This window comes from Erpetoichthys calabaricus, chromosome 3, assembly GCF_900747795.2.
Source record: "Erpetoichthys calabaricus chromosome 3, fErpCal1.3, whole genome shotgun sequence".
Lineage (NCBI taxonomy): Eukaryota > Metazoa > Chordata > Cladistia > Polypteriformes > Polypteridae > Erpetoichthys > Erpetoichthys calabaricus.
In genome coordinates, this window is record NC_041396.2 from 184,188,453 (window position 1) to 184,215,272 (window position 26,820).

Below are 26,820 nucleotides of genomic sequence, written 5' to 3' on the forward strand. Positions count from 1 at the left end.
AAAGCCAAAAAGCCCTATTGATTTTTTTTTTGACTGCTTGCTTTGTTCTCTCTCTCCTGACGCGCACTCCTTTGAAAAGGAAGATATGTTTGCATTCTTTTAATTGTGAGACAGAACTGTCATCTCTGTCTTGTCATGGAGCACAGTTTAAACTTTTGAAAAAGAGACAAATGTTTGTTTGCAGTGTTTGAATAACGTTCCTGTTTCTCTACAACCCCCTGTGTTTCTGCGCAAATCTGTGACCCAAGCATGACATTCTAAAAATAACCATATAAACATATGGTTTCTACTTCGCGGATTTTCCTATTTCGCGGGTGGCTCTGGAACGCAACCCCCGCGATGGAGGAGGGATTACTGTATTCCATTCAGCAACCAAACAATGTTTACTTCCACCGCATTTGTACACTGGATGCCCTAAAATTCACATACATAAACACACATATACATCAACAGTATTTGCAAACAGGGTGCAAAACATGGTTACCCCAAAATCTTGCCCGACTACGCCAATTGTTTTGTCTTGGTAGAGTAATATATATTGCTCTACTTTCCCCTGTTGAATTATTAATATTTAGCCTTAGAATGCCTAATCTCGCAGACTTACCACTGTTTATAAGGTACTAGCAAAATACCTGCGCTTCGCAGCGGAGAAGTAGTGTGTTAAAGAGGTTATGAAAAAGTAAAGGACAGCAACACTCATAACAATGACAACACAATTACATTGACAATCATGTTTACGTTATTTTTAAAATGTTTCCTTTACTTTTTCATAACCTCTTTAACACACTACTTCTCCGCTGCGAAGCGCGGGTATTTTGCTAGTGTGTATATGTATATATATATATATATATATATAATATATATATATATATATATATATATACATATATATATATATACATATATATACATATATATAAATATACATATATATATATATATATATATATATACATATATATATATATATATATATATATATATTATACATATATATATATATATATATATATATATACATACATATAAACACATACATGCAGTTTCAATAACATAGAAATCAATATAAACAACATTAACATCATTATCATATGAGAATATGAAGTAATATATAAGAAGCACATTTCATATAAATTATTAAACAGTAAAATCTTCTTCTGTAATTTGCTACCGTGGCTATTTGTTTGTCTGTCCAGGATTTTAAATCACCTGTAGCTCGCAAACCGTTTCACCTATTGACTTGAAATCTGGTACACATATAGTACATCACGTCTACTATCCACTTCATGGGTGATGATTGTATTACTCTTTTTATCTTTATTTTATTTTATTGTAGAATCAACTCCTGCAGTGCCTTCGGGTATACCTCATTTTTTGTTTGCCCATTACATGCTTAAATGTATACATTTTTTGGTGCACACTGGTAATGTTTGACTAAAATCTACAGCGAGTAAAACGACATTACAGTAATCCCTCCTCCATCGTGGGGGTTGCGTTCCAGAGCCACCCGCGAAATAAGAAAATCCGCGAAGTAGAAACCATATATTTATATGGTTATTTTTATATTGTCATGCTTGGGGTCACAGATTTGCGCAGAAACACAGGAGGTTGTAGAGAGACAGGAACGTTATTCAAACACTACAAACAAACATTTGTCTCTTTTTCAAAAGTTTAAACTGTGCTCCATGATAAGACAGAGATGACAGTTCTGTCTCACAATTAAAAGAATGCAAACATATCTTCCTCTTCAAAGGAGCAAACAAATCAATAGGGCTGTTTGGCTTTTTAAGTATGCGAAGCACCGCGGCACAAAGCTGTTGAAGGTGGCAGCTCACACCCCCTCTGTCAGGAGCAGACAGAGAGAGAGAGACAGATAAAAAAATCAATACATGCCCTTCGTGCTTTTAAGTATGCGAAGCACTGGGCAGCATGTCGCTTCACGAAGCAGCTGCACAGAAGGTAGCCAACGTGAAGATAATCTTTCAGCATTTTTAGACGAGCGACTGTATCGTCTAGGTGTGCGAACAGCCCCCTTGCTCAATTCCCCCTACGTCAGGATCAGAAAAAGTCAGCGCGAGAGAGAGAGAGAGAGAAAAGTAAGCTGGGTAGCTTCTCAGCCATCTGCCAATAGCGTCCCTTGTATGAAATCAACTGGGCAAACCAACTGAGGAAGCATGTACCAGAAATTAAAAGACCCATTGTCCGCAGAAACCCGCGAAGCAGCGAAAAATACGCGATATATATTTAAATATGCTTACATATAAAATCCGCGATGGAGTGAAGCCGCGAAAGGCGAAGCACGATATAGCAAGGGATCACTGTACCTCCTATTTTTTTTTTTTTACGATCTCTGAGATCTTGCTTTTTTCGGTTCAAGGCTTCATAAGCTCTTTTATGTTCCATGGTGTACTTATCCCAAACCATCATCTTTGAATGTTGCAAGACTTTCGCCTTGTATGTGCTTTGTTTCCCTTATGAAGATGCTTGTATGCTTCACTCGCTCGCTTCTTATTGTTTCGCTCCCTTCTCAATTGTTTAATGAATTTTTTGTTCTTCACTGTTTGCGGCTCTTCCTTCATTTCTCCCTACTGCGTTCACAGTCTTTTCACGTGATTACGTGGGAGGCGTGATGACGTGACACTCAACTCCACCTCCCACGGCCATCGAGCTGCCATCCATTACAGTATATTGTCAAAAAAGAGGTTCCAGTTATGACCATTACGCGTTGAATTTCAAAATGAAACCTGCCTAACTTTTGTAAGTAAGCTGTAAGGAATCAGCCTGCCAAATTTTAGCCTTCCACCTACACAGGAAGTTGGAGAATTAGTGATGAGTCAGTCAGTCAGTCAGTCAGTCAGTCAGTCAGTCAGTCAGTCAGTCAGTCAGTCAGTCAGTCAGTCAGTCAGTGAGGGCTTTGCCTTTTATTAATATGTATAGATTATTGTATATAACTTATCCCCACCTTCCATTCTATATCTATAACCTCAGGCAATTAGATGTAGTAAAAAGACAAGCAGAAGTTAAGTTACACATAAAATAATGTATTACTGATAATGTAATGTAAACACTAAATTACATTGCTATGCCTAAATTACAAATAAAGACATACAAAATATTCATCAAGTTACATGTAAAATCTCACATCACAACACTTGGAAAAGAGTTTTTTTTCTCTAACTACAGTGTGTGATGTAGCGGGTCCACAGCTCACGTCAAAAAGGCCACTTTTAAAATAATCACTGCACTCACGGCTTAGCGAGGAGGGCGTGGTGTGTGTGTGGCCGAGCAGTTCCTGGGGAATTTGTGATGCGGTCGGTTCTCACTTAACACTAGAATTACCAGAATCTAAGAAAAAACTCGTAGATCCGGCCCACCTTAAATCGCTTCTTAAATCCATTCGCACCTCTCCGCCAGCGTCTTTTGTCATCTAAATGTGCTGATAAACACAAATTGCCAGCAGCTGGCTATTCCATCCCCCCACCGACTTAGAACGTGCATGAACTTCTCCCAGCTCATGCCTTGATTATCTGGGAGTGAAGTGGAGTTTTAGAGTGGAAATAATAGATTGTTATTTGGAACACACACATTTCATATGTGTTCCGTTTCTACAGTAATCTGTGTAAACACATTGTTAAAACAGAAACTTTCATATTTTAGTAAAAAATGTTACAAAATGTAGGCATCAACTATAAAATGTGTAAAGCCTGAAGTCCAAAGATCAAATAAACAGTTTCACAAAAGGTTCAAGAATGATATGACAGCTTCTGTGGCGTAACGCTAAGATTTGCTGACTCAGCGTGCAGCAGACTTGCCGTGCCTCAGAGACCTGAGTTCGATTCCCTGCTGGGGAGAAAATCTGTTTTGTTTTTTTTTTTTTTTTTCTTTTTAACCTTCGCCGCTCTGCCTGCCTGAACTCCCTGTCTATCTATATAGTAATAAGTTATTTTATTATTATATAACAGCTTCCATGTCTGCCTATCATATAGTGCCTTTCCTTCCTATCTATCTATCTATAGATCTATCCCCTTAGTTGTTTTTTTATATATCTATTATACAGTGCCTTTGAGGTGCCAAACAGGCAATTACAATGATTTTCGGAATAGTGTTAAGTGCACAGATGAGGAGTAATCCACATCCATAATTGTTTTCGGGAGCTGCTGATTGCCACAGCTGATCCACGTCCCCATGATATATAGAAGTGCGAGGTGGCTAGTAGAGGGAGGAAAAAAAAAAGAAAAGAAAAAGACAGAGGTTGCAGGGAAGAAGGCGGCAGGAAGCAGGGAGAGGATAGCCGGTGCAAGAGAGAGAGCGAACGAGCGAGTGAGAGAGAACAGGCTCGATGGAGCAAAGGCAGGCAGCTGGGAGGTGAGCCCCTGCATAGGAGTGTTTGGCTGACACTCGATGGGGCTGAAGAAAGCGGTTGCTCCAGCTGAGTGATCACGGAGCTGGAGAGACCGGTATTGAAGATGACTGGCTGTCGAAAGGCAGCGGCAGTCGTGGAGGCTTTGGGCTGTTTTAGCCCCAGCGAGAGCGCCTTTGCAACTGGGGAAAGAACCCAAGTCTCGGTCCGGATGGAGCCTGACGTAGCCAGGGATCGGAGGGCTGCCGGACCAGAGTGGAAGGCAGCTGCACCTGCAGGTAAGGCAACTCCCCTGTTGCAAATCCCAGTGGGAGAAGCAGAGGAGCCGCCAGGTAGAAAGAAGGCACCGGGTTTTGGATTTTTAGAGACTGCTTCATGCCATTGTTTTAACCTTGTTATTTTAAAGGATTGGTTTTTTTTTCTATTGTTTTTTTAACCTCCACTCATCACTCGTTTTTATGGATTTATTTATTGAAGATTTTTGAGAGAGACTGCACTTTATTTTGAACACTTGTTTTGTTGTTGTTTTTAATAAAAGCATTGGCCACTTTTGCACCATCCCCTTGCTTCATTGTTGTGCCTCACTGCCTAGCTCATCAGTGACATTACTGACGGTGTCAGGTTCAGGGCTCCCAGGAGGACGATAGAATCATGGAGCGAACCCACATCTTCACAGAGTGATCCCAAGTACAACATTTATTTATGTAGCACATTTTATATACATGAAAGTAGCTTTAAGTGCTTTACAGTAGTAATGAGTATTAGAAAAAAGAAAGGAGTTTTGAAAATAATTATTGTAAAAAAGGTTTTGTAAGACTAAATAAATGAGAAGGTTCATGTCCAGCTCAATAAAGAAATACTGTGGTCAGATGGTCAGGTAGAAACAAAACTCCAGCTAGTGAGGATGCTGGAGGAAAACAACATCTGTGGGTTACAAGGCTAAAATCACTTTGTCCCGTCGAGTCATTCTAACAAACATAAATAAAAGTATATTAATGATGATTATGTGCTGTACAGCAATCTGATGATAGCATTCTAGAGATGTCTCATATAAATAAATATATATGTCAGTGGCAATGTGTGAAATGCAGCTCCTGTATAGAATGCCTAGGAAATCTACAGAATGTGTGTTGTTTTTAGGCAAACAATGAAATGTCTGTGTTACTTTAATATGCTATATATTTTCCCTAGGCATTGTACAGTATATAATACCTAGGCATAATACAGAAGGACAAATACTATTTACTCTATGAAAAGTGAGTCATGAAAAGACCTTTATTAAAAAGATGTATATGAAAATGAAAAAAATGCAAAATATATAGCTTAAACAAGACCCAGCTGCACACTATTTTGTATGAAATTGGGCATTGTATTTTATTTCCAGTGCACTCAGCTAATAAACTAATATAAACTACTGATTGGACATAGATATTGTGCAAATTTAATTTTGTCATAAATATTTTGCAAAATTACATAATTATACAGCACACCTATCAAAATAATTAAACATTGGTCACTAGCGGAAAAGTATTTTATACTTTGCCAGTTTGCCTTTTGGCATTGCATAGAATGCCTAGGAAATTTGTGAGATTTTAATAATTTCATATTTTGATGTCCCATATTTGGCATTCTTTAGATTTCCTAGGCATTCTACACAATACCTAATTTTACACATTGACAGTAACATAAATAATATTTTTTGATAAATGCCAATCACCACCTCTTCCCACAGCCCCACTGTGATGGAGAGAAAAAATCAAAATAACAAAAAAGCCAAACTATAGTAGTTTTTTTAACTGTACAGCTATATCTGTACAACTGTACAAATCCCATTTGAATCAGTTTGACTTCCGATTTGAGTGAACGCTGGCGGGACTGGTCACCGCTACTTACCGATAACTAGGCTATTGATTTTGCTATGACTGGTGATTTTGTTGGTATTTTTGCAGTTTTTGCTGATATCTCTGTGTGGCTGTGTACGCTGTGTATATACTGTATTGGGTTTAGCCTAACCCCCGTTTCGTTTCAAAACTTACCTGGTTTGTTCTCTGGATGCCTGAGCTGTCTGTGGCCTTGCCTACAATGTGGACTGGTAGGATATTCACCTGGTTAATGTTTATTTGGTGTCTTCTGTCACTCGCTATACAGCCTGCGATGGGCCTCCTCCAGTACTCAGCTGCTGAGCTTCTTCGACTGTGTTTCCTCCAGTCGGTGCCTCTGCTGTCTGTGCTGCATTACAACCCGGATGTCATATTTCTCCCTCGTCGGAGATGCATCCATCGTGGGTCCCACCGGTGATTCCGAGTAGATGCCTCAAAAGGAATTAACTGTTTCTGGTCCAACTCTCGGCACCCTCCACGTAACACAGATAGGAATGCTGACCACAGCGTGTTAGCCAGCTTTGCTCGGTCGACTAACACCACTGTCAAATGCGACAGCAACAATGTCAGCTTTGGTCTACTGAACATCCGCTCAGTCATGGGCAAGGGACATCTCATTCAGGATCTCCTTATTGACCGTAAGTTTGACTTTCTCTGTTTAACCGAGATTTGGCAGCAACCTTAAGACCTCTCACAACTTAATGAATCCAAACCCCCACACCCCCCAACCCCAGGATTTGTTTACACTTGTCAACCCCGTACCTCTGGCCGTGGTGGAGATGTCGCGAAAAGTTGGAAGTCCTGCCATTGCCTGCTCCTGCTGTTAGCTCTTTTGAATCAACTGTGTGTCAATTGTCTGGGCCTATTCCTACCATCATTCCATCACTGCAACTATCTACTGCCCTCCTAAATCAAATAATGATTTTTTGAACGATCTTGCTGCCTTTCTTACCCATTTATCTGCAATTACTTCAAATATAATTCTGCTGGGAGATTTTAATATACACCTGGACAATATCAATATTCCTCTCACTAGGGACTTTTTATTTTGTCTTGAGAGTTTTGGATACCAACAGCACACTTGATGTTCCTACCCATTGTAAGCTAAAGGCAGGCAACTTGAAAGGTTATATAAAAAATCTGGACTCTTTGTCCACAAAGATATGCAAAAAAATCATGTACTCTATTACAAGGATTGTATAGCCTAAACCAAATCTAACTATTACACTCAGTTAATTACTTGTTATACAGGTAACACCAAGTCTTTGTTTTCACTATCTAATAATATTACACAACCTCCAGACTCTTTTCTGTCTGTACTTCCTTTGAACTACACTCGCCTCCTCACTCTTTCTTCTTTCCAGCTTCCCACTTTCTCAGATTTGCAGATGAGATCTGATATTTCTAAGTCATTCACTTGTCAGCTGGACCCTCTCCCTACAGTTCTGGTTAAAGCCTGCCCTCCCCTCTTTGGTCCCTCTCATTTCTGCCATAATTCACTCTTCTCCTACTACTGGTATTATTCCCTCATCTTCTAAAACTGCTGCAATAACCTCAAAACTGAAAAAACCTGGTGCTGAGCCTACTAACTTCAATAATTTTCGCCCTATTTCTAATTTGCCCTTTATTTCTAAAATTCTTGAAAAAAGTAGTAGCTATCCAACTTCACTCCCACTTATCTCATAATAATCTATATGAAAAGTTCCAGTCTGGTTTTCGCCCCCCTTCACAGTACAGAAACAGCATTTGTTAAAATTACCAATGACCTCCTTATGGCTGCTGACTCTAGTCTAATTTACTATTCTCATCCTCCTTGATCTGAGTGTGGCCTTTGATACTATTTGTCATACCACTCTCCTTAATAGATTATCTTTGATTGGGATTACCCATACTCCACTTGATTGGTTTAGATTCTACCTTTCAGGCCACACTCAGTTCATTCAGCTTAAAACCTTTACATCCCAACCCACCGCTGTTACTTCAGGTTACTTCAGCCCTGGCCCTGGGGCCTCTTCTTTTTATTATTTACCTTCTTTCCCTTAGCAATATTTTTCGTAAATATAACATTAATTTTCACTTATGCTTATGACACCCAGCTCTACCTTGCTAGTAAACCCACCTCTTCCTTTCCACCATCTTCGCTTGTCGACTGCATTGCTGAAATTAAATCCTGTGTTTTTTTAAATTTTCTTAAATTAAACAGTGACAAAACTGAGGTTCTCCTCATTGGCTCAGAATCATCATTATCAAAAGCCAATAATCTCTCTCTTGTTATTGATAACTCAGTTGTTTCCCCTTCACCTCAGGTCAAGAGTCTGGGTGTCATCCTCGACAGTACTCGTATCTTTCCAATCTCACAATAATATCACCCGGTTTGCTTACTTCCACCTACGTAATATTAATCGCATCCGCCCCTCCCTCACTCCCCATACCACTGCCATTCTTGTTCAGTCTTGTTGCTTCTCGTCTCGACTATTGCAATTCACTCCTCTTTGGTGTCTCTAATAAATCTTTCCAAAAGCTTCAGCTAGTCCAGAATTCTGCAGCACGCATCATTACTCGAACCACATCTATTCACCATATAACTCCAGTCTTGCAGCAGGTTCATTGGCTAAAGAGGGTACAGTGTTATCCTGACCTACGTGACTCAAAAGAAAACAAAAAAAACAAAAAAACAAGGAAAATCATTTTGGCATGCATGCTGTCACTCTGTGTTCTGATCTTGTTTTGGCTTTACACAAAGTCGCATGGTGATGACAAAAGGGAAAGTGCGAAAGTGCGACTCAAACCACCTACACCTGAACACCAGCAAAACCATGGAGCTGGTGGTGGATTTTAGGAGGCCCAGACCTCTCATGGACACCGTGATCATCAGAGGTGACTGTGTGCAGATGGTGCAGACCTATAAATACCTGGGAGTGCAGCTGGATGATAAATTAGACTGGACTGCCAATGCTGATGCTCTGTGTAAGAAAGGATAGAGCCGGTTATACTTCCTTAGTAGGCTGGCGTCCTTCAACATCTGCAATAAGATGCTACAGATGTTCTATCAGACGGTTGTGGCGAGCGCCCTCTTCTACGCGGTGGTGTGCTGGGGAGGCAGCATTAAGAAGAAGGACGCCTCACGCCTGGACAAACTGGTGAGGAAGGCAGGCTCTATTGTTGGCATGGAGCTGGATAGTTTGACATCTGTGGCAGAGCGACGGGCGCTAAACAGGCTCCTATCAATTATGGAGAATCCACTAAACAGTGTCAGACTGCGACAGACTGCTGTCAATGTCCTGCTCCACTGACAGACTGAGGAGATCGTTCCTCCCCCAAACTATGCGACTCTTCAATTCCACCTGGGGGAACTGCAGTGTGAGTGCAGGACAGTTGGGGAGTAGTGACAATCGTGCTCCGACACAGTACAGAAAAAATGTACCTAGTGAGTACACCCTTTAAGAGTGTTCTGTACCCAGGCTATGAATCACAGCTATGTGTTTACTGCATGTTGGTTTCTAATCCTTAGTATTGACAACAGGTAGACGATATAAACTGACAACGAAACAAAAAAAGGTCTTTAGTGGAAATACACAACATTGGCCCTCCAGAAAGAAAGCTAAAATAGAATCAATACATCATTTTAATCAGTTTTGAAGTTTAATGTGATTGTTATAATTACGGCTCACATTAATTATATATTCAATTATTTGGCTTGCTTAACTTCATTTCCCTTCTTGATCAAGAGTGTTGTCATTTCCCACTTTCTCCAAAATGTTACATAGGATTTTTTACCTGGAACTGTTTATATTGTTGTTGACAATGGTATTCCATTACTTCCATGTGACAATACTCGGTTGCATTGCAAGACAATGTAGCCTAGTTTATATATAAGATGTATGTGTTCAAGTTTGGTAAATATTCAAAATATCTTTGTATGCAGTATAAATCACTTCGAAAATTTAGTATTTTAGTTGGTGGTTCTTGATTTACATATTGGGTTTCAGCAAAGCAAAAAGATCCCTCCGTGAATTTGTGAAGACTGAATATTTAATCAAACTGCATATTTTGATTGTGAATTTAAAACTATTTTGACAAATAACTAAGTTAGTCTTTCTTCTGTGGCATATATATGCCTTTCAGTAAACCTACAGATTGGAATAAGGTGGATGGATGTTCTTCGTAATCTTGCAGTTTTATATGGTTGCAATACTCCTGCATTGTACTGCACATAATACTGAGAAATAAATTCATGGATGTTCTTTGGTTGGCTAGTTTTATAGTGCCTATAAAAAGTATTCTACTCCTTGTTTAACAAGATTGAATTACAGTTGGGATGTTTTTTTATTGTGATCAATATTAAAAAAAACTCTTTACAAATATAAAACGCAAAATGATTGATCACATACTATAAGTACTCACCCCTTCAGGTTAGTTAGTTTTTTTTTTTTTTTTGCTATACGTTGTTCTTATTACATTAAGGCAATTTCATGGCACTCCTTTTAATATTTAAAGGTATTACTCATTTCCAGCAGACCATACACAATGGATTAGAGTACATGGGACTTTTTGAGTTATCTGTGAGTATGTGTATATGTATGTCAAAACCGTTCTCTATAAGCAGTGCATAAACAAGCCATCTTTAAGCAAACCAGGAAAATGATGTTAGGCACTGTAAATGTTGATTAGAACTGGGAAGTATAGGGAGAACTTGAATAAGCCACAGTGTCCTAAAAAGTTATGTCATCAAATATCACTAAAATGTGGGTGACAATGATTTAAAATGTAAGATATCATTTTTTGTCAAAAGTAAATTTACTTGAAGAACAAAAAAAACGCATTAGGAATTGATGACTGTTTAATTTGATCTTTCATTTAAAATAGAATCTTGTATCCAACCATTTCAAAATTATAAAGAAAGTTGTTTAATTTTTGGGCAAATATATAGTCTCCATATTTTCAGTACAGAGTTGTAGGCAGGGGAGCCTCTTTTTGTGTCAATGGCGTAGTAAGGCTAAACAAATTAGATTTCTAATTATTTTTCATATGAAGTTTAGAATGGATTGTGTGTTCACTAAGTATTTGTTTGGTTAACCCCATAATGCTGAACTTGATTAAAAATGTTTAATAACAAGGTTAAGGATGAATGGGAGTCCATTGTAACGGTTTCTCAATAGAATGGTTTAACGGCAGCATAGCTATTACATGTTTTTTTTTCTGCTGAAGTGCAGATCCAAATAGGAGTTTTTTCCATGTTGATTTTATAGTTTCTGTCAAATTAAAAATCGTTTGCTCTGGTGAGGATTCTGATATACTAGTCAGCAGTGGAAGATGAAGGGTGTTGTGGTTTTCCAAATGTGATAAATGGTTTGATCAGTTTACAGCATGCAAATATTTTATCTTGGGTTAAACAAAAGAGTGCTCACCAAACTTGTATATTATAGTATAAAATATATTTGTTTATGTATATGTGCTCCTGGAATAATTGATAAAATAACTTGACACTTAAAATGAATTAGTGTGATTTTTTTTTTTTTTTTTTTTTTTAGCATCTTTTTAAAAATGAAGAATAAACACAATCTGTCACTTTATCCAAACACTGGGATATGCTGCAGTAAATTTGCATTTCTCTGAAAATTTGATGTGGTATGCTACTGTACATGCACCAAGACACTGTTTATTCTTTTATGTTTCCCTTCTTAACAGAGACTTGAAGCTTTGCTCTCTGAGATTTTCAGCTGTTTGTATTGCATACTTAAAGGAGAAGCTTTGCTACACAACACAAGGTATGAGTAGAGTGCCCTAATGAAGCTGTATGTTTGTCCTCTAACTCTCACTCTATCTACATGAATAATACTTGCCTGATAATGAATTGCATTGCATTTCTAAATTGTGTTCAGTTTATTATTTACTTTGCAGCACATTACACAATTTTAAAATGTATAAATCAGCAAAATTGTTCAATGAGAAGTTTACATTAAGAACTTGTACATTAAGAGCTTAAAAAGCATAGTAACAGCTGCTCACTATGGCTTACATAGCTGTAGGTCCTAACCCTCTTACTCATTTGCGGGGGGGGAGGTGATAAAAAAAATTAGGAAGCTGTTGCTGGTTTGAGTTGTATTTTGTCGAGATTTTGATGAATCTTGACATTTTAGACCTCCCTGAGTCCAAAAATACCATTTTTGGAAGTCTGTCTGTGTGTGAGTGTGTGAGTGAATGTAAACACGATAACTTGAGTACGCTTTCACTTAGGTCAACCAAATTTTTCATAAAAGTATTACAGTAGGTACAAAACGTAAATTTCTATCAACTTTAGGGCTATTTCCGTTAACTGGAAGTGGTACTTTACCTTTTATTCATGCAGTTGTGGAGTCCAATTTATTCAACTTTACTTTTATAATAATTGTTCGATTATATTATTAATTTGATTTGATTTTATTGTTGACAGTTCTTTAACGTACAAATCTTACCCCTCAAATATCCATCCCCATATCTAAGTATACAAGAAAGTGTAAGGGAGACCATTCCTGTTTTTGTTTCATCTTTCAACAGTTTTGGTGGATTAATGGGCTACTTTTATACATACAGTTCATTTTCGTAGACAATTTGAAAAGCAGGGCCTTACTTTGGAAAGCGAAGATAGTCATAATCAAAGCAAAACACATGTACAAGAAAAACATAATGGTTAGGTTAAAAAGAGAGAACTAACAGTGATAGCCAGTGAGAGAAGACATTATTGCAAGTTTTAAAAATAGGCACATGCCAGGGAAATTGAGCATAAATTAAAAAGATGATTAGAGGCAATGGCCATATTCTGTGCAAAATGTAACCTTTAGATGAAATGTAAGTAGATCAATTGATAATTGAAGCTTGTAGATAGGGCTGGGTATTTTGATTCACAATGTCCATATTCGATTCAATATCAGCACGCACTGATGCATTTTGAAGTGCTTTTTTTTTGATTACTTAACCATGAATAGGGAACATGAATATAATGTAACAAATTTCAGCAACTCTTTATTTGAAGGGTATCTGCATTTGTGACTTACGTAACATATACATAAGCATGGAATAACATTTATGAAGCAATACTTGATTAGTAATGAATGGTTAACAACAGTATCTGCAAGATGCAAGTACTAGTCTCTGCAGAACAACATGGGCGTTCCCCAAGCAGTATGAGCGGGTTTCAAGCATCCAATCAGAGAACGTAATGGGCGTTCCCCAAGCTGTATGGGCTGGTTTCAAGCATCCAATCATCGTTAAACCTTTTTCTCGGTGACAAAAAACAGGGAAACTGAAACGCAACCTGCAAAATACAACTGTAACGGCTTGGTTCCGCCACTAACTTTCAAAATTTAAAATGCGATGAGCTGGTATGTGTAATGTACCTGCTTTGCTCTGCATTAAGCGGTACCGTTCCAATTTATAACCACACACATCCACTTGCGATCTCCTGCTGAGCACGCTTTTTATAAATCAACCTACCATTCTTCTGGATGTCAAAGTCAGATACGCTGCACATTACATTTATTCTCGTCACTGTGTCTACCTCCCCATCCCCTTAGCACAGTAACATGACTGTACAACACCAATATTTATTTTGTCCAATATATATTTATATTCTGCTACAATATTCAAATTAATGTGTATTTAGCTCCTATATAATATTCTGTCTCTGTGCAATGCTCATGCACTTTACCTTTTTATGCGATTATTCATCTGTAGATATTCCACAAACCTAATACCAGCTTTTAAAACAAATGGCTCCCTCACTCGAGGACATTGCCAACACCCGGTACCATAGCAGAGCAAAGAACATCAAGGACACGTCTCATCCCGGTCATCAACACTTCGGACCTCTGTCCTCAGGAAAACGTAACGTAAATCAAAATATGCACTAACAGACTGCCGAAAAGCTTATTTCAAAAAGAATTCCAGTCGTTCAATAATAACTTTGAACGTCTTTAATATCCATACTCATAAATCTTGTTCATAATACATGTACTGGCTGCTGTAATCTGGCACTCATTACAACTTACACTTTTAAGCACTTTATATTTTTATCTTTTACATGATTGTCAATTTTACTAACTTTTACCTGCCTTGGTTGTGGTTTATACGTTGTTTTTCATGCCAAGTCTTGTGCTGTGTGATTTCAATGTTTAATTCAACTGAGATGGGGACTTGCAGTGTCATTGTATACAGTAAAAGGGGGTCCAACCCGCTACTAGCAAGGTGCACCTAATTAAGTGGCCATTGAGTGTATAGATTCATGTGTGTAATTAGTTTTTTCTATCTTGTTCATAGTTATACTTAAACATTTTTATACTTTTTAATCTATGCCATTGTTTCTGCACGCTGTGCTGCACGTATCCAGACTAAGATTCTTTTTCCGGTATGATAAGAAGTCCCGTCACACAGCCAATCAGATACTTAACTTGAAATCCGCCCAGTGGTCATTTTAGCCAATCAGAAACTCCAATGGAACCCGCCTACTCTGCTTGAAATCCACCCAGTGTTTGTTTTAGCCAATCAGAACAACGCTTTGCATCCACCCACTGTAATACACTTCCAGTACTTGAAATCCGCCCACTCGGGTCAGTGTTCTGCAGAGACACCCTTCTCGCAAGATGCGGAACAAAAATATATAAAACATCTATCTTTCGAGTAATAGTATTATAACTAGTGCTGGGCGGTATACCGGTTCATACCGAAAACCGTTTATTTTTTTTATGATATGGATTTTTCTTATACCGCAACACCGGTTTAAATTGCCTAAACGACATTCGGAACGTTGCGCAACGGGAAACTATTCAAACGGGGATCTTTTTCACTGCTACACCGTTAAACACAGATTTGTTGCACAAGGGCTCTTTTTCACTGCTACTCCACTAAATAGGTAGTGGTAGTGTAGGTATTGCGCGGTGAAAATGGACAGAGAACATTCCGAAACTGATGCTGACGGTAAAGTTGAACATAATGATACAGAAGAACTTTTGTCGAAAAAAAGGAATCACGTAAGTTTCCTGGAGATACTTTGGATTTAAAAGGTCAGATGTGGACCATTATGTTCAAATGTGTAAATACTGTTTCTATACTACTGGATAATACTGCAAGCCAAGTTGTACTTGTTTTATTTGTTTTCAATACAGTGTAATTTACCTGGGTACTGTATAATAGTGTGATGACATGTTGACTTTATTCTCGACATTTCCACTTTAATCTTGACGCTTATGACGAGAATAAAGTCGGCATGTTGACTTTATTCTCGAAATTTGTCATTAAAGTAGAACATCGTAAACTAAACTTCATCATAAAATGAATATTTAATTTACTAGATTTTCTCAAACCCCGTCATAAGTTATATAGCACATTAAATGCTTTGTGTTAAGTGTTCCCCGAGCTTCTTAAACTGACTTCCTCTTGCACTAAGAGGAGGCGCCGGCAGCGATCGCCACACAGAATACATTCACTTCATGATATTCCTGCTCTCTGAACATTTAGAATTCTAAGATAAATACTTGATATAATTTTCATGGTGAAATGCATTAAAGCATGCATTAATCATGTGGGGGCACGGCGGCATGGAGGTTGCACTGCTGCCTCACAGCAAGGGTGTCTCGGATGTACCCTGCCTTGCATTTGCATGTTTTTCTGGTGGGTTTACTCGGCGTGCTTCAGTTTCCTTTCAAAGTCATATAGGATGTGGGGTTTTGTTATGCTGTATTGACCCTGCTAGTGTATGTTTTGCTCGTATTCACCCTGCGATGTACTGGTGACTCGTTTAGGGATGGGCGCAACCCTGAATGGATGGCATAATTAAACATGTGTAACGAAGATATTTTTAAAGTTCTGAACACTCCGTGGGCTAAGTTTATAACTAGTTTTAATTTCACAAAGACGTTTATCGTGTGGTGATTGGTTATGTGGAGAAAGAAAAAGGAAGGATAGGAACTGGGGTTTTGGTACGTCAGATATGGACAGCACGCGTGCAATAAAGAAAGCCAGCTCAGAAGAACATGCATTGAATTCTGTGTTCGTGTCTCCGACCACCAGATCACAAACCCAACATTTACACAATATTTAAGTTAAACCTGTGCGATACCCATTCATACATCCAGTTGTTCGGAGCCTCGTCACACCTGCCATAAAGTTCTCTACACTGAACATACACCTGGGGACCCCTTACTGCGAGGGAGCAGCACTACCGCCTCACTATCGTGCATGTTTAATACCTGCTTTAATGCATTTCATCATGAAAATGATATCAAGTATTTATCTTAGCATTCTAAATTTTCAGAAAGCAGGAATATCATGAAGTGAATGAATTCTGTATGGTGATCACTGTCTCCTCTTAGTGCGGAGGAAGTCAGTTTAAGAAGCGTAGTGATTAACGCAACACAAAGCATTTAATGTGCTGCATTAATTTATGACGGGGTTTGACAAAATCTAGTAAATTAAACATTGATTTTAGGAAGAAGTTTAGTTTACGACATTCTACTTTAATTATGAAGTAAACTATGAGAATAAAATGGAAATGTCGACTTTAATCTCAACATAAACGACGAGAGTAAAGTGGAAATGTTGACATAATTCTCGACATATAGTTTGTTTTTTTCTTCCCTGTGTCCGTATTGTTTTTTTCTTCACCGTGGCCCTGATACGATTCCGTAGGGCTATACCACAAATAGCATTATAAATGCAAGTTGCAGGTTTATTATTTATGCATATAGCTTAGCTTGAAGCAAGGTCCATATTAATGCAGTTTGCCTAAATGATGGTTCAGTTGGTAAAGATGTCATCACCAAGTTGCACTTGTTTTATTTTATTTTAATTTGGTGAATACTGTGTAATGCACCTGGGCTTGAAGTCTTGAAGTAATAGTGCAACTATCAGTAATAATACTATTATTTATTTTATTGTTATTATTTATTAGTTTAAATATTATGCAGTTTAATGATGATAAAGTTGTTTAAAAAGTCACTTTAACGTGTCAGTGGACAGAGATTGTTAACATTAACAGAAAGTGTAGTTGGTTTACAAAAAATATTTACTATTTATTCCTTTTCTAAGACATATTCAGTGCAATACAACTTTTGACAAGCACTTCTGGATATTTTACTAAGTCTAAATGCCTCTTTGTATGGTTGAAAATATGTTGTCAAAATTATAGTTTAAGTTTTTGCAAAATTTGTTCACTAAAAAGGTTCTATATTTTGCCTGCATCTGTCATGCAATGTGATACCTTCTCCATTAGTGCCACCCCCTTGAAAACTATCACTTTATGGGGCAATGCAAACCTGAATTAATATTTGTGTGCACATTAAAATGTTTTTTTTTGTACAATGTACAATACTCTTGACAGTGGAATAGGTTATTCTTAGCCAGTAATTGCAGTGGAAAATGTGGTTAACATCCACTCATGCATGGGGAAAAAAATACCGTTGAATACCATGAAACCGGGATAATTTAGAAAAATACCGTGATATAGAATTTTGGTCATACCGCCTACCCCTAATTATAACATAATCAAATATTGCTTCTTAAATAATAAATGTTATTCAGTAACCTATTTGTGTATTGTGAATCTCCATGTAGTAGAAACCCTTCAACTAAACTGTTATCCAAATTTATTCCCTTATTGGACATTAAAAAATTTGAATTAGTTGAAATTAAAGATACAGCGGGAAGACGTATCTTTCTATAATTCTACAAGTTACACATATCTTCAGTCACATTTATCGGTCTCAAATGTCTCCTCACAGTTCCTCCTCTGACTAAAAGGCAGCGCTTTAAAATGAGGATCTAGAGCTGATGCTTGTTGACAACAGCTTTTGAAAAATAGAACATAAACGTACTGCAGGCTGCTCTGAAAATATCAACAATTACATGCATGCTTGGCTGGATGAGGTGCGTTGCAAACTTTTTTCCACCAGAGCAGTACAGCTAGCCAGCCACCTGCTTAAAGAGAAGCAACATTTATTGGACTTGCCAACACACAAACTTGTGATGGAACAGCTTATTGGAAATCCTAGAAGGATTTTTGGAACAGCCGCCAGCCATCTTGGCTGCTCTGCATATAGGCAACAAGGTTGCTCCTGGTATGACTGGCATGCAGCACTCTGGTTTGCAACACGTCCATCATGGGTGTCCAGTTGTTTATAATGTAGGGACATGATTTGTCATGTAAGAGTTGCACTGGATGTTCAGCTGTTGCAAGTTAGGGCTACTCTTTCCGCTGACCTGAGAGATGTGGTGATGCTTCTCTTCATAAATCTTCTTCTTGTATGTCTTCATAAAGCCTAGGTACCGTAACTTCACACATTTGCTTTCTGGTTGTCATGGCATTACCGCAGTTAATTTGTCAAAAGACCTTGTTTTCAGCAACGGTGTAGGATCTTAAATCTTTACCGATTTAAAAACTACTATAGATTCTGTTACTTTTGGGGCACAAGGCAAATTAAATAGAAGCTTGGAGCTAAATGCTGTCTCCAGTGTAGGTTGTCTAGGCTGTACTTGTTAGATTGTTGACTGAGATTATGTTTCTGGGTAATATCAGGATAAATGATTTCCCAAATTTGTTGTGTTACAACAATACAAAACTTCTGAGTTGTACAACTTAAATACGACTTTGCTTTTATTTAGTTTGTCACTGATGCACCGCTTTTTCTGTAGAAACCATAAGCGGTGCATTATAATAATGATTAATTAGAAAATCGATATTTTTGCCCAGGTCTACTTGTAGAGGATATGTTAAGGAATATTGTTATATAACTTATTCCTGATTTGCAAAAGAATACAAAATTAGGATGGATCAATGTGATGGGGGGTTTATGTGGAGTAGGTAGTAGACAGCAGATACAGGGCCTTTATTAAGACAAAGATTATGTAATTGGGAATTTAGTAAGTGTATACGTGCCAGGAAAGCTAGAGTAAATGCAGGAGTGATATGCAAGGAAGAGATGATGATAATTCAAAAACAGGACTGGCCATGTCATTCTTGTACATAGTTATTATGTTAGCAGATGCCAATTCTGAATAGAAAAGACCAAAATTAGAACTTATATCTACAGTGTATCTCTGTCCTAGGGGCTTGTTTAATGAATATAGGATATCTGGGAAGGAAAAGCCAAGAGGAATTCGGTTAAAAATCAAGAGGGAGAAGCTGAGGGGTTAAGTGAGGTTAGGAAAGGACCGGTAAACCACTGATACCTTATTTGTCTTTCATGAAAGAGCAGTGGCATCCTTAAAGCAAATAAGAAAGTGCTCACATGCAGCTTCCGTCCATTCCAGATACCTTTGAATATAAAACGTTTAAATTTCTGTCAGTCTATTGAGGGAGAGACATATTATTGGTAAGTGGGGCTGTCCAGTGCATTATTAATTTCAAAGAATAATCACCTCTTGCAATTTCCATTGTAAATTTAGTTAAAAAAATCAATACCTGTATTTCTAAACTGGTTAAATAATACTTGAAGGAAGATTGGTGGGCAAGTATTATTTAATAGTAGTGCTTTAGTCTAATTTATTTTGTAGTGAAAAGTGCTTCAAAAGTAAATTACTACATTCAGAATATGTCCATTGTCACAGGGACATTCTATGCTGATGATTTTTTTTTTTTTTTTTTTAAGATAATGGGGTGTCATTTGTAGAGGTACAAAATGGGTAGAGGGCATATGTGAATGAAGCTAGCATATCCAAGTATTAAAGAACCTCCTGCAAAACCTGTCAGATATGGCTCTGATGGCATGACAATGGTGCAGCAGAATTTTTTTTAAGTTAGAAGCAACATCAATGGCATAGATTATCAGAGAATGTAGAGTGAATTTATTTATAGACAACATTTTAAATGTTGAAGTATTCTTATTTCATAACTTCAGTGTGTGTTGGTCAAAGAAACCTAATTCTGATAAAAGTATCAGAGGGTTCTGATTGTGAGTTGGTAATGGAAGCTTGGAGTACTCGTAGCAATAGGTCTGACTGTTGCTTCTGGAATGGAAATGACTTTTCCCAGAATCCTATCAAAACTGTTGAGCATTAACTGTCTCCATACCTGTACGTTCGCTAATACTTATGTAGGCATACTAGCCAGGTGCCTTGTGATTCTCGTTAAAATCTATTAAAGTGGACAAGTTTAAGAAATATGAGTTTATTTCAGTTAGTGCAGTGCATTTCACAAAAAACATTTTTAGAATTAAAAAAAAAAAAGAAATTTTACAGTAACTGTAAATCATTGTATTGTCTAAACTAACGAAATAATTTTTCCAAATGATGCATTTCATTGTAAATAGAATGCAAGGCAGCCCATCTTAAGTTTGCCAGTGAACATCTGAGCCTGTACATGTGCCTTCTTGAGCAGGAGGACCTTGTGGGCACTGCAAGATTTCAATTCATTACGGCACAGCGTGTTACCAATGGTGTTCTTGGTGATTGTGGTCCCAACTGCCTTCAGATCATTAACAAGCTCCTTCCGTGTAGTTTTGGGCTGATCCCTCACGTTTACCATGATCATCCTCGCCACATGAGGTAAGATTTTGCATGTAGCTCCAGATTGATAGTCATTTTATATTTCTTCCATTTCCAAATAATCAAACCAACAGTTGTCACCTTCTCACCTAGCTTCTTGCTGATGGTCTTGGAGCCCATTGCAGCCTTGTGCAGGTCTACAATCTTGTCTCCGACATCCTTTGACGGCTCTTTGTTCTTACCTATGGTGGTGGAGATGTTGGAGTGGAAGAAATGATTCTATGGACAGGTGTGCTTTATACACACATTGAGTGAGATCAGGATTATCTAATTGATTGATTGTAATCTGTGCCAATCAGTGGGAGCCAGATTTCTTGCTGGGTTGTTGGGGATCAAATACTTATTTCTCTCAATGACGTGCAAGTCAATTTATAACTTTTATGCAATGTGTTTTTTCTGGATTTTTGGTTGATATTCTGTCTCTCTCCATTAAAATGAAACTACCATAAAAATTAGAGACTGTTCATTTCTTTGTAAGTGAGCAAAATTACAAATTCAGCATGGGATCAAATACTTATTTCCCTCACTATATAACCTCACATTCTGTTGTTGTATAATTTATTCCTGATTTGCAAAAGAATACAAAATTAGGATGGATCAATGTGATAGGGAGTTTATGTGGAGTAGGTAGTAGGTTCTTCCTTACTTAAAAGCTGTCCATGTGTACAGTTTGTATTTCTTCTTATTAATGAACCTTAACACTGTCACCTTCTTAACTGCTGTACTTTCCTGACTGCTAAGAACTGTTCACTCTACAAAATTTCACTTACTGAATATCTGCTGCTAGTTAATTTCTTCCTGTCTTGTCTGCTCCTAGAGTCGCTTGTGCCGCTTGCTTTCACACTGGTTATTAACTTACAGTGACGCCAGTGTCAGCTACTGCTACTTACTGCCCTGCCTGGCCTACACTAGTTTTAATAGAAATGCTCCCCCAAACACGCAGCTGCTCTTGCTGCTTTTTTTTTTTTTTGCTGAGAATAAAGCAAAAAACCCTTCTAAAGGGGAAAAAAAGCTTTAAAAAATTCCTGCACAGCTCCTTAGCAGCAACCAAAACAAGTTTTTAAGAGCAAAATGTATTTTTTCATTGACACTCTCACCACAGAACCCAAAAACTCTCTCCTTTGCCTCTCCTTTGCTTGCAATCCACGTCACTCTGATTCAGTGGTTAGTATTGCTGCTTCAAAGATTCGTTGTCTTGGTTTTGAATTTCATTCTCACTTTGTGTTTATTTTTTCATTGGGTACTCAGGTTTTCTTTTACGTCCCAAAGAGAATATGTATAGGTTAATTCGTAATTGCAAATTGCCCCCTTGTGGGTTGGTGCACTAGTGGACCTTGTAATGAACTGGCACCCCATCTAGTTTTGTTTCTTGCATTGCACCCAGTGCTGCAGAGAGAGGCTCTGGTCCTTTGAAGCTATGACCCTGAATTGGATTAAGCAAGCTTGAGAATATTTTTTATTTATAGTATAGCACAACAGCACATATGATGTCAAACATGAACATGACTGTGAATATCCACTACACACCCTGATGTCCTCCATGTGGTATGATACATTTGTAAGATTGATAAGAATTGAAATGAATTCTGAAACAATTATCATCACATAAAATATTAGAAAAATTATTTAAATTCCCTAAAATTCTGTTCAAGATGTTCTACATTGCACAAATATACAGACTCTTTATGGTATGGATTGTTTGCTTATTAGTTTGTTTAGGAGAGAGATTGTGTCTAAATTAACTTCTTACATTGTTTGAGACAGTTGAGATGAAAGCTTTTTAGTGTTTTTAAACATTACTACAGAAATCACAAAATTACCACTACGTGTTTTTGTTTACAGAATTTTTACATATAGAATAAATGCCCCTTTATGATGTAATTTATATACCTTGGGAAAACTTTTTTTTTAATTTCTATTGCTCTCTAAAGCCTTGTTCACACTTCTGTGTTTTTCTGTAACTGCATAATGCAAGTAATCTGCATTACACCATTAAAATCAATTATATTTTATGTCTTTCACTCACATCACTGCAAAGGAGCACTGTGTATTTGAAAAATGTGAAATGCTGCAATAAACAATAAACCTTCAGTTTAGAGCATACAGTATTGTTAAAGCTGAGAGAGTAGGCAGTTTGTAGGGTGTGGTTGGTACAGAGAGACCAAAATACAGTTTCTCTCATTTGAATTCTACAAAAAGTAACAGAATTGCCATTTGTCAGAATGAAATCTATTTAGTAGTATTTTCGGTCTTTTAAAATTTAATAGGTGAAGTAGCCTTCTTTCTTGTTAAGAAAGAGGCTACAAATACAATTCATTATTATTTACTGCAAACTACCTATAACCTGCGCAGGGTCATGAGGCTGTCTCTTAATGTGTCCTGTCAACCATTTAAATATTAGTATCAAGGAACCATGTGTCCTAACGGTCGGGTGACTTTCATTTGATAATCTGCAATACAAAAACACTTAAAGATGTGCAGTCTGAGTTTTATAAATGATTGGGTGTCAATGTTTTTTGTTATTTCGTATTATTGCAGAAACATGGAAAGATGAGAAAACAGAAAGCCTTTATAGTTTACAATTTGCTTATAGACCGTTCACTACCGCAACAGCATAATGGAAATTGTGACTGGATTGTAAATGTGGTGAGCATGCATTATTTAAATTTAGTGATGCTACCCTCACCTGCATTAATGTATTTTTAGGATCATTGTGTAATATAGTCTTCCTCCAAATTAATTTAAACACCTTAAAGAGAACTGTTTTAATTTGGCATGAGTCTTACTGTTACTCAGCGTCAAAAAGGCAAATTAAATCCACTGTGATTAAGTGTTGTGTAACAGTAAAATGTAAAAACTTCCAAGGGGTTTATACATTTTATAGGCGCTGTATTTTCCTGTGGTATTCTGCTTTAGTTAGCATTCATTTTAGCATACTCAGCACCAGTCTGTGGCAAAATTTTGGATGACGGTGTTGATTATGGAAATGGCATTGGTGTCTAGGTCAGTGTTTCCACAGTTAGGACTTTGTTACATCCTATACGATTTAAAAGCAATAGTCTGACTCCCATATACTGAAATGGCCATATCTTCAGAAGAGCTTTATTAAAATTAATTACCCATCATGAACTGTATAAAGATAGACTTGAATTAATGAAGGATGGGTGATATTATGAGGCTGGAGGGGTATAGATAGCTAAAAGTCTATACAAGACTTTGACAAGATAACTTTTGATTTAGTCCTTGGTGCCAAAATGTAAATTGCCTTGGGTTTTAATATTAAATTTATTTGAATTGTACATTTTATGTTAATGGCAAATCTGCTACATTAAAAAAATGGTATTCACTATGAGAGCTGTTCTATAAATATACTGAGTACAGATAAACAGGTTAGACTGTTTTCAAGAAAAAAAGGCATAATAGGACCACTTTTGACACCTGTGTTTTTGGTGAAGCAGTAATGGAGTTAACTACTTCATAAAATGTTCTACTTCATAAAACACTATGAAGCCATATATTGTATATGACCTAGGTTACAACCAGAGCTGCTTTGAATCTACTATGCCTTATTTGCAGCAAAGAGACTTCTGTCATAGATTACTAATGCAAAAATGTTAAATGTCAATAGCAGTCCTCTTTATGAAGAGGTGCATCAATTTGATTTAAATGAAATAAAATGTTACCCTGATGGCATGATTTTTTTTATAAAGTACCTAAACATATTAAGTTGAATTATTGTTCTGATTATTATGCTAAAGAGTTACTTTCATTGTTGTGTTAAATTTTTTAAATTTTACCTCCAATACTACTTGTCCATTGGTTGAGAGATTCATGAATGGAAATCTGTAAGGATTGTTATAAGATATTAAATTTGAATCTAAAGTAATGCTTAATTTTAAGATAAAGCTTCAAGCAAACACATCTGTTTGATAGGCAATCATTTATAGTAGTGCAGTTTAAAACAGTTATAAATCAGAAGACCAAGGTTTAAAACTATATGCAACCTTTTTTGCCCATTCACATTTCTTGCTTTTTTGTGGTCCATCCATCCATCCATCCATCCATCCATCCATCCTCTTCCGCTTATCCGAGGTCGGGTCGCGGGGGCAGCAGCTTGAGCAGAGATGCCCAGACTTCCCTCTCCCTGGCCACTTCTTCTAGCTCTTCTGGGGGAATCCCAAGGCGTTCTCAGGCCAGCCGGGAGACATAGTCCCTCCAGTGTGTCCTGGGTCTTCCCTGGGGCCTCCTCCCGGTTGGACGTGTCCAGAACACCTCACCAGGGAGGCGTCCAGGACGCATTCTGATCAGATGCCCGAGCCACCTCATCTGACTCCTCTCGATGCGGAGGAGCAGCGGCTCTACTCTGAGCCCCTCCCGGATGACTGAGCTTCTCACCCTATCGTTAAGGGAGAGCCCAGACACCCTGCGGAGAAAACTCATTTCAGCCGCTTCTATTCGCGGAGCTCCGCCCCTCTCTACACCCGAGTGTCCAAGACATGTGGCCGCAAGTCCGACGACACAACCACAAAGTCGATCATCGAACTGAGGCCTAGGGTGTCCTGGTGCCAAGTGCACATATGAACACCCCTATGCTTGAACATGGTGTTCGTTATGGACAATCCGTGACGAGCACAGAAGTCCAATAACAAAACACCACTCGGGTTCAGATCGGGGGGGCCAATCACGCCCTTCCAGGTCTCATTGTCATTGCCCAAGTGAGCATTGAAGTCTTCCAGAAGTACGAGGGAGTCCCCAGAAGGTGTGCCCTCCAGCACCCCCTCCAGGGACTCCAAAAAGGGTGGGTACTCCGAACTGCTGTTCGGTGCATACGCACAAACAGTTAGGACCCGTCCTCCCACCCGAAGGCGGAGGGAGGCTACCCTCTCGTCCACCGGGGTAAACCCCAAAGTACAGGCTCCAAGTCTGGGGGCAATAAGTATGCCCATACCCGCTCAGCGCCTCTCACCGGGGGCAACTCCAGAGTGGTAGAGAGTCCAGCCCCTCTCAAGGAGATTGGTTCCAGAGTCCAAGCTGTGCGTCGAGGTGAGCCCGACTATATCTAGCCGGAACGTCTCGACCTTGCGCACTAGCTCAGGCTCCTTCCCCTTCAGAGAGGTGACATTTCACGTCCCAAGAGCCAGCTTCTGTAGCCAAGGATCGGGCCTCCAAGGTCCCCGCCTTCGGCCACTACCCAACTCACACTGCACCCGACCTCCTTGGCCCCTCCCATAGGAAAGGGGGACCCAAGTTGCCTCTTCGGGCTGTGCCCGGCCGAGCCCCATGGGTGCAAGCCCGGCCACCAGGCGCTCGCCATCGAGCCCCACCTCCAGGCCTGGCTCCAGAGGGGGGCCCCGGTGACCTGCTTCCGGGCGAGGGAAAACGGCGTCCAAATTTTGTATTCATCATGGAGGTTTTGTTGAACCGCACTTTGTCTCATCCCTCACCTAGGACCAGTTTGCCTTGGGTGACCCTACAAGGGGCATAAAGCCCCAGACAACAGAGCTCCTAGGATCATTGGGACACGCAAACCCCTCCACCACGATAAGGTGGCGGTTCGAGGAGGGGGCTTTTTTGTGGTGTTCTTTGTATATTGATTTTAAACTATTTTTATATAAAACATTTGAATATTACAGTATATCACTATAATATTTCAGATTTGGAACACACATCTGCAGTTTATATACCAAAAAAAAAATTAAGTACAATAATGATGATACAGGTGAGATCTGAAGAGCTGTTAGTGTGTGTGGGTATATGCATATGTGTAATTTACAGTGAAATGAACCAAAAGCTGGCAGAATAGGATATAGAAGTCATGTAATGATAAGTGGTTCAAATCGATGGATGTTTAGCTAACATTATTAATTTAGTTACTTGCAACACTGTTTTTACTTATGAATTTAGTTACTTAGAATAAAGTGAAAACAATATTTTTGTAAATATTAAATGGGTAATATTTACTTCTGTGATGTTCGATTTTTCAGTGATTTACCATTCTTATTCACTTAAAATTCTTATCAGTAATTGTAGTACAACAAAATTATGGAAGTTTACTGTTTTTATGTT

General features: G+C 38.3%; 1 protein-coding gene across 3 annotated transcripts in view; it reads left to right on the forward strand.

Moving 5' to 3' along the window:
• Nucleotides 1-26,820, forward strand: part of fynb (FYN proto-oncogene, Src family tyrosine kinase b) — a 250,779-nt gene that overhangs the window by 48,493 nt on the left and 175,466 nt on the right. The window contains exon 2 of one of the 3 annotated variants that reach the window (XM_028797588.2): nucleotides 11,929-12,008. The exons of the other annotated variants lie outside the window; for them this stretch is intronic. The gene's annotated coding sequence lies outside the window, so the exon portion shown is untranslated. The remainder of the gene's footprint in view (nucleotides 1-11,928; nucleotides 12,009-26,820) is intronic. 3 annotated transcript variants of the gene reach the window in all.